This window comes from Apteryx mantelli, chromosome 11 (genome assembly GCF_036417845.1).
Source record: "Apteryx mantelli isolate bAptMan1 chromosome 11, bAptMan1.hap1, whole genome shotgun sequence".
In the NCBI taxonomy this organism is placed as follows: domain Eukaryota; kingdom Metazoa; phylum Chordata; class Aves; order Apterygiformes; family Apterygidae; genus Apteryx; species Apteryx mantelli.
This window is the reverse complement of record NC_089988.1, coordinates 6,670,512-6,679,935: the sequence shown is the minus strand read 5'-3', so window position 1 is coordinate 6,679,935 and position 9,424 is coordinate 6,670,512.

Sequence of the window (9,424 nt, the reverse complement as noted above, 5' to 3'; positions counted from 1 at the left end):
GGGCCTGTGATCCACAGACTTGCTCCTGTTGCTTAAAGGAGACTGCATCCACTTCCCTACCCTCATTAGGTGGTCTGTAGCTCCCACCATGATGTCACCCCTACGGTGGTGCTCCCCCACAAGCACCCACCCAAACTCTTGCCTCTCCCATGGAAGCGCTCTGCACATCCAAGGTGACCCTCCACACAAAGAGCATGTCACCTGCTCATCTTCCCTGACAGTCTCTCTCTGGAGAGCTTGTACCCTGCTATCACAGCACTCCAGTCATGTGAGTGGTCTCAACACAGCTCAGTTATTCCAACCATGTGGCACTCCTGTGACAGCTTGTGCTCCTGCCTGTGCCCCAGGCTGCATGCATTTGCATATATTAGTGTTGCAGAGCATCAGCTGTGGCAGAGAGAACAGACTGGTCATGGTGAAACCTGTTACCAAGAGCCAAAGACACTGTGTGTGCAATGGCCCCACTTCAGAGCAGAGCCATGCTGGCATAGACAGCAGGTGGCAATGTAATGGTGGAATGAGGTTCCCACTAAGAGGGCAAAGCCTGCAGTGCCCAAGGCCAGGGAGAAACAGAGCTGGGCTGTGCAGAAATGGCAGGAGAGTGGTTGGCTGCCCAAGCTGACTGTGCAGCACCATTGTGCCTGGGACAGAGGTGAACCGATCTCCAGGCAGGACAAGGTGGCACTGAAGAAGTCCCTGGCCCTGAACAGCCTGTGATCCAGGCACCCTGAGGTCATCATTAGCCCATTCACTGTTCATATCATCTGGGGGGGGGGGTGAGAAGAGGTTCAGGAGTAGGAAAGCTGGAAGATTTTAAGGGTGCAGAGACTAGAGCAGAGACCTTGGCAGGATGTGCCTCTACCATTTATAAAGCACACTTGGCTGTAGATCAGAAGTGCTTGGCCTAAAGGCAGTGGTGGGATCCACTTGTTTGGGAACTGGTAGGAAACCTGAATTGCCCTGGGGAACTTGCCCAGCAACCACTCCAAAGGGCCATGGTTTTCCTAGAGGTCCCATGCTGTACCTGCTAGAGACATGTGGATGGGCTGAACACCCCCAGGTATCCGACATGACCCTGCAGGCCTATCTCTGTGTCACTGAATCAAGTGCCTGCACTGGATGACATCAACTGTTTGCAATATTTGGGTCTGCATTTACCTCAGCTTCCTAGTGAGTGGAGCTCTGGTAGCAGTAGGCATCTAGTATCATTGCAGGTGGCCAAGGCAATTCCCCACCCAGCCCCCACCTCATGCTCTAGAAGGATGTGGGTCTCACAGTTGCTCCATCAGAGCAAGCAGACACTGGCACATGTCCTCTAGCACCTCTGTCTCTTCCAATGTCACCAGGTGTTTGTGTGTGAGCAACTGACTCTCACCCTCATCTCCTTTGATTATAACAGGAGCATGGACCAAGATCTCGCATGCAGACATCCATGCTGTGCTCACTTCTGCCTGGACAAGGGGAATGCCACCCCCTTTGTGGTTTTTTTATGGAGCTGATGGGAAGGATCTGTTTCCCTCTGCATCCCAGGGCCTTCTAAACCAGCCTGAGAAGCCCAAACTGAGTCATCTGAACCAATTCCTGAAGCATGAGTCAATGAGCTCCCTTCTTATCCCTGTCTAGGTGTCCTGCTAATTAAGAGATGGGAATAGGGGCTTCCTGAGTGGGATGTTTCCAGATTTCATAGATAACCATCCTCTGATAAGATAAATTGCAATGCTGGAATCGGTCTCTCTGTATTCTTTAGAAAAGGACAATAACTTATTATTTTAGTCTACCTCAGTGAACATTTCCCAGGGGGAGGGAGCACAAGGGACAGAGAAATTCATGAGCTCAGCTGGGCGTCTGCTCCTGAGCAGGGCCAGGCTCCAGGGATGGAGGGAGCTCATGGCAATGGGGCAGCACTGCCCAGAGACAGCTGTGTGCAGGAGCAGCTCCTCTGCAAAGAGCAGCAGGGCTCCAGGCACTGCCTGCTGCTGCTGATATGAGAGGAGACAAGGCAGAGAGAAGTGCAAGGCAGTGTGGAGTGGGAGGAGAGGGGAGAGCTGCTTGTGGGAGAAATCTTCACAGCCCTTTGCACGGTAAGTCTCTGGCTGCAGGGCAATGCTACTGAGGTTCCTGGAGGGGTCTTGAAACCCATCCAGTGACATGACTGAATTTTTAAGGATGTCTCTCCCGGCTTCCCCTTGGCAGAGGAGAGGGAGATGCTTCAGAGCAGGGATTCCCAGTCACAGTGTCACAGGGACAGGGCATGCTGCTACCTTCTCCCAGGGACGCTGCAGGGGGGTGAAGTCTGGGTGTGCTCACAGATCTGTCCAGGACTGTAATTCAGAGCAGTGTCCCTGTGCCGCAGGGTGCTGTATGCCTGGAGCAGTGACACTGCTGCCCACAAGGGTCAGCACTCAGCCTGCCCGGGGAGCTCCCCGCAGCAATGTGGTGAGAAGCTCTGGGTGGGAGGAGAGACCCCCAGCAGGGCAGGTTGAGCCTCCTCTCAAGAGGATGCTGCATGGGTCAGGGCTGCTCAAAGCTCCATCTCAATCCCAGGACATTTCTGGAGGGGACTTTCCAAAAGGAAGGTCAGGGCAGGGGATACATGAAAGAGACGGAGCTGTCATGAGTCTCTGCTTTCAGTTTGATTCTCTTTGGGTGCGGTGAAATGGGATTGGATCTGTCAAGTTTAGACAGGGGATGGAGGCTCCAAAACAGTGATACTGAGAGAGGAGCAGTTCTGGGTGGGACTCAGCAAATGCCTTCATCCACCCCTCCGCCTAAGGACAGAACCAGCATCACCTTTCCAGCCTCACCAAGGTTTGTCTCACCTGCTCTGTAGCACCTGCAAACACGGAGGTGCCCTGGGCAGTGTCCTGCCCCCGGGAGGTTTCTGCAGGGCAGAGCTGAACTCTGAGTGGGTGGAATAGGGTCTGTGAGCACTGAGAGGAGAGAGACGTGGGGACAGAGAAACAGGTCCCCACAGGGACGGCTCCAGGCAGCAGAGACATGCTCCAAGTGTGAGAGGAAACTGTCAACTCCAAGGCCTCCTCTCCTCCCCCAGCCAGCACAGCCCTCTGCTCTCAAGGCTGGGGGGTCCAGGGCAGGAGTCGTTTCCTTGGCAGCTGGACATGCAGGAGAGGAGACACTCCTGAGTGTCCCTCTGTCCCTCCCTGGCCCTGCCTCCCTCACCACAAATATCATGCTATTGCTCGATGTTTCCCACCTGCCCATGCTGCCCTTGTCCTTTCCCTTGGATTCTCTGGGCAGGGGGGATTCTGATGCAGTTCAGACACTGAGACCCTGCGGGTGCTGCCCTGCAGACGTATCCTTGACAGTGAGTTGCCCAAGTGCCCCTCTAACCTGTGGGGCTTTGGGCAATGCAGTGTGGGGAGCTGGGAATGAGCCAACTCTCTTGCCAGGACACCCCATCCTTAGGACATTCTGCCATTTCCCTGGGGTGTCTGGCTGGGCTTCAAGCTGCCCTCCACAAGGACACAGCTCTCCCATTGCAGCTGCGTGTTATCTAGGTGCCCCAGGCAGAAGCCACCTAGATACTGAGGCCACGCTGAGACATGCTGGTGGGAGGGTGGGTGTGGGCAGCTGGAAGGAGGCCGATGCGTTGCTGGCTAGAAGGGGAGGGCTGAGACCTGCCTCACATCCTCTCAGAAAGAGTGCCGATGGGCACTTTGCAAGTGCATTCCTCTGCTCTCCGCGGTGTTGTTTCTTTTTCGAGTAACAGGAGTGCAACTGTCCTCCACCTCTGAGGTGGGAACACAAGGCAGCTGGGAACAGGGCAGGTGGACAGGCAGCTCTGCTCCCTCTGCACTCAAGCCAGAGTGAATCCTTTTGCCTCTCCAGAATCACAGCTGCTCACTCTGAGTGCAGCAGCAATGCTGAGGATTTCTACCTCCAGGAATGCTCCTCAGGTGTGGCAGGGTCAGCTAAAGGAAACAAAAGAAGCTTTAAAACTATGAATATACCCACATTATTTAGAAGTGGGAGTGAAAATGCCTTCAATATTATGAATGGATGAAATCTGGCTGGAACTAGGAATATAATATTTTAGTCACCACTGTTCCCATGTACACAGTGCTGTAGGTCAGGGCTGACTCCTCTGGAGCCCATGGGCAGAGGCCCCTGTGCTGCACGGCAAAGTTGGTGAGCACAAATCAGAGCTCAAGCAACGCAGCTCAGTGATGGTGCTGCTGATTTGGGGAGAGGTAATGTGCATGTGTTTGGGACGGTTTTATGAGAAAGTTCTGCTCAGAGAAGTCTGTCCTCATTTGTCTCTGTATCTTCTTCCTCAGACAGTCCCGAATGCCTGCAGTGAGCGAAATGTCCAATAGCAGCTCCCTCAACGAGTTCCTCCTCCTGGCATTTGCGGACACACGGGAGCTGCAGCTCTTGCACTTCTCGCTCTTCCTGGGCATCTACCTGGCTGCCCTCCTGGGCAATGGCCTCATCATCACAGCCATAGCCTGTGACTACCACCTCCACACCCCCATGTACTTCTTCCTCCTCAACCTCTCCCTCCTTGACCTCAGCTTAATCTCCACCACTGTCCCCAAATCCATGGCCAATTCCCTGTGGGACACCAGGGCCATTTCCTACTCAGGATGTGCTGCTCAAGTCTTTCTATTCATCTTCTTCTTAGCAGGAGAGTATTTTCTTCTCACTGTCATGGCCTATGACCGCTATGTTGCCATCTGCAGACCCCTCCACTATGGGACCCTCATGGGCAGCAGAGCTTGTGTCAAAATGGCAGCAGCTGCCTGGGCCAGTGGTTTTCTCCATGCTGTCCTGCACACTGGGAACACATTTTCAATACCACTCTGCCAAGGCAACACAGTGGACCAGTTCTTCTGTGAAATCCCCCAGATCCTCAAGCTCTCCTGCTCAGACTCCTACCTCAGGAAAGCTGGGCTTCTTGCGGTTAGTGCCTTTTTAGGCTTTGGGTGCTTTGTTTTCATTGTGCTGTCCTATGTGCAGATCTTCACTGCTGTGCTGAGGATCCCCTCTGAGCAGGGACGACACAAAGCCTTTTCCATGTGCATTCCCCACCTGGCCGTGGTCTCCCTGTTTGTCAGCACTGACATCTTTGCCTACCTGAAGCCCCCTTCCCTCTCCTCCCCAGCTCTGGATCTGCTGGTGGCTGTTCTGTACTCAGTGGTGCCTCCAACAATGAACCCTCTCATCTACAGCATGAGGAACAAGGAGCTCAAAGATGCGCTGAGGAAAGTGATTTCATGGACATTTTTCAGCAGTGGTAAAATTGCCATTGCTCTCCACAAATGACTCCCACTGTGTCCCGTACCAGGACTGAGCTCTGTTTGTTCACGTTATTTTTATTATTTCTAGTATTACTGTTGTTATTATTTGTCACCATGTTGCTACATGAATGCTTGGATTCATTCCACCTTCACTGAGACTGCTCTGTCTCACCTGTTGCCCATATAAAGTTGTGTCTAACACTGGGTCAGAGCTGACTCCCTCACAGTAGCTCTGTAATAAAGTAGGTTCTTGCAGGTGCAGTGCCTGAAGGCTGGGCTCTTCCTCCAAAGCTGATGTCCCTTTTGCCATATCCCCAGCACATTTCCTTGAGACAATCTTGCCCACCCTGCCCAGCACTGCAGCACACAGTGTCCCCTCTCCTGTGTCACTATCCTCTCTCTGGAGCATTGCCAGGTGCATCACTCCCTGCTCAGGTGTGGAGAGGAGCTCCTGGAGGTCTTCTCTTCTCATGCCTGCTGCCCCTGGCTCCGCCCTGGCAACGGCCCTCAGGCTCTGCCCTGGCTCATGCTATGTCTCCATACGTTCTCATCTGAAAACAAGTAGGGACCTGCAGCACACAGCTCTGCTTAGAGCTGGCCACCACGACCTGCCTGTGTGGTCCCAGGAGATCCCAGAAAGGCTGTGCTTGGAGGTGAGGCTGTGATTGTCCTCCGTCAAAGTTGGTGGGATGGTCTGTCTGGGGGCCAAGGGGAAGAAAGGTCAAGAGACAACAAGGAGAAGATGCAGTAAGGGAAATTTCAAATGAGTTGAAGGAAAAAATAAAGAAATAACCATGGTAGTTGAGCAGCACCAGGGCAGGGGACAGGAAATCTTAAAAAAACTCTCCTGGAGAAATCACCTACCAACCTGATCTAACTGTCAAGGTAGCCCAGCTCAGAGCAGATAATGGTCCTGGAGATCTCTGGTGGTCTCTTCCAACCCAAATCCTCTAGGAGGAAGGGGCTGGAGGACAGAGTGAGGGGCAGGGCACACTGTTGTGGGGTTGAGGCCTTGCTGGCATTTGTACTGCCTGGTCAAGCCTGTCCTCAGAGCTACACAGTGAGCAAGGTCATCCTCAAAAGGAGTCTCTGCTCCATGGGCAACAGGAGTCAAACCAGTGCAGGAGACTGCAGAAAAGTTCTCAGGAACACACCAGGCATTCAGGCCCTTTGACTGCTGAGGTGTCCCCAGACCAGTGCTTTGCATCCTGAGTGTTAAGGGCTGAGAAATCTTTAGAGCCAGAGCAGATCGGAGTCCCATCTCCTGGACTCACAGGTTAGAGGGCATCAGCAGGGCTGTACTGGGTGCAGGGAGGGAATCACTGCCCAGGGCATGAGCAGATCCCCCTCTGCCCTCCCCTCTCTCTTCACACCCCGGAACAGAGATTGTGTTTCCCATGTTGGTCCTCCCTGCCAGGCTGCATTCCCAACTTGAGGGGACGCAGGCTTCACACTGGGGAAATGCAGGAGAGCCCAGTGTCATCTAGGGGAGCGGGGTCCCACCACACCTGCTGGGTGGCCAGGGCTGCAGGCTGCAGACCCCACTCTGTTTCTCGCACACCTCCTGCCTGGGGCTGCGGGGTGCCCAACAACAAGGCAGGCATGCCTGGGCATCTTGTGCCATTGGGGTGGTGGCCTTTGGACCAGCCTCTGTCTATAAGCGACTCAGCAGCTTCTCTGCTTCCATGTTAGTGGCAAAGTTAGTGTCCCAGCTTCTTCTCTATGGAGAGCTGAGGATTTCATTCTCTGGAGAAAGGGAAAAAGGAAAGCTTTTTGTCCATGGGATCACCCCGTCAACCCTCTACTGCCTTCTCCTTCTCTATCACCCCAGAAGTCCTTTGGCAGGGGCATTTTTTGGTTTTTGACCCTCTATCTGACCCTGCTTTGAGCAGCACCTTGCACTACAGGCCTCCTGTGGTCCCTAAAACCTGAATTATCCTGAATTATCCTGAACGCCCTATTTCAAGCACAGAGCAAATGTCTCTGGGACAGGAGTCCTTTGTGCTTTATGTGACCATCTAAAAGAAGGCAGGTGAAAATCTCTTCCTCCTCCCCGTTGATTGTAAGGGCAGCCTGGGAGGCACTGCCTCAGGCATATCTACATTAAAATGGAAATTCTTTGCATCTACATTTAACCACGCTATGGAAAATTAGGCTCTCTGGCCACCATAACAGGGTCCAACCCTAGGTTCCTGCTGAGGCAGAAGTTTGAAGTCAGGTTGGAGAGAAATAAAATTTAATGATACACGTGTGGTAATTACAGCTCGAGCTGGGTGCCTCTGAAGAGGGACCGCAAACAAAGAAATCCCTGGGCAATTATACCCTTACAATCTAAATTCCCCACCCCTCAACTGATAGTTTGGACCAATAGTAATAGTTAGGTCTGGGGTCTTCCCCTTCTTCATGGGCCCCCTTCATTGTCTCTAGGCAGGCTGCTGCTTTTCTTATCTTCAAGATTTGCTACTCCTGCTGTCCGCGTAACTTCTTTATCCCTCCAGCCTGAACCGGCTCTGGGGCCCCCTTTTACTTATCTAGGTAGAAATTCACAGCTCGAGGCCTAAGGCTTCAGCAAATTTAGCTACTAATGCTAAGCAAGTTACACTAAGCGATTAATTCTAGGCAGCTTCAGTTCAATATTCTCTAACAACAACTACAAACAGCAGCCACATGACCAGCACTGGCCAATCAGGCACTCAGGCACAAGTGACCTCACAACCACAAACAGCAGCCATGGTCCTAGCACTGGCCTATCAGGCACTAAGGCAGATGTGTCCTCACAAGCCCAAAGAGTAATAATGCGTCTCCTTGTTGCCTGTCATTTACAGATGCACAAGTGCCCTAACAATGTGCATCAAAGGAATTTGCTTGCTGCTTGCCTATCCCATTCCAAGGAAGTAGTGTCTTCACATGCTTCATCAAAGCCATGTGCCATCTGCTGGCCTATAAGACAGTAAGGCAAGAGTGACCTCACAAACAAAAACAGCAGCCATGTGCCTCCCACTGGCCTCTCAATACTCAAAGAAAAGCAACCTCACAGTCTGCATTGAAGCCATGTGCCTGCTGCTGGCCTATCATGGACTGAGGTACACGATCCCCAGAAGCAAAAACAGCACTAACCTCCCTTCCGCTGCTCTACCAGGTGCTCATGCAGAAGGGAGCTCAGAACCACAAACAGCAGCAATGGGCCTGCTCCCCGTTTAGAAGGCACTGAGACACAAGGGACCTCACCATCATCACCCAAGCTATATGCATGTTCTTGGCCTAGCAGCTTCAGAGGTACAACTCAACTCGCGAGCACAAACGACATCGACGTGTCTGCTGCTGCCCTATCTGGGATGGAGTCACAAGGGATCTCAAAAGTGCAAACCTTCACAGAGGAGAAGCTCACCTGGGCCACTCGCATGTCCCTTGATTACGCTGTTATCACTCCGTACAGAACAGTCTTCTGCAAACACCTGTCATCTCCTGGCAAGACTCTCTCCAGCTCATGGCACACCTCCACTCTGTCACCCTGCACACAAATCACAAAAGGGAACAATTGGTCTTGCTTTTCCTTTAATACCATCAAGTCCGAGCTGGGAGCCTTTGCACTGCAGCACCTACACAATGACAGCAGGATGCCACTTCCATTTCTGGTGCATTTCTAGGGACAGAGACCAGCTGAGGGAGCAGCTGCGCTGCAAAGGGTTGCTGACACTGTCACATCAACTCAGCACTGCACCAGGCATCAACCTGACGCCAGACCTCTGCTCTGCCACCTACTCTACAAACACACTGTCTCTGCCCCACAGAGCTGCCTCTTCTGCTTGATACAACCAGGTGCCACCAAGAAGAGATGGATGCAGGACACTCACCACTTGCACACTCCCCAGCCACTGCTCTGCTCGCTGCCTTCCCTTGGCTCCTCAACCCAGACACACAGCGAAGCTCTTGAGGTGACACCACAAGGTGGCCAAGGCACTCTGGGCTCACAAGGCCTGTGCAAATGAGCAGCACAAGATCAGGGACAGAGCTGGCTCCTTGGGCGATGCTTTTGTTTTCAGAGGGAAGGATCCTGCTTTCTTTGGGCACAGCAAGCTGCTGCTTTCCACCTCCATCCCCTCAGGAACCTCCACCTAGGGATGGCAGGGATGGGCATTTTCTTTAGTAATACAAAAGATACA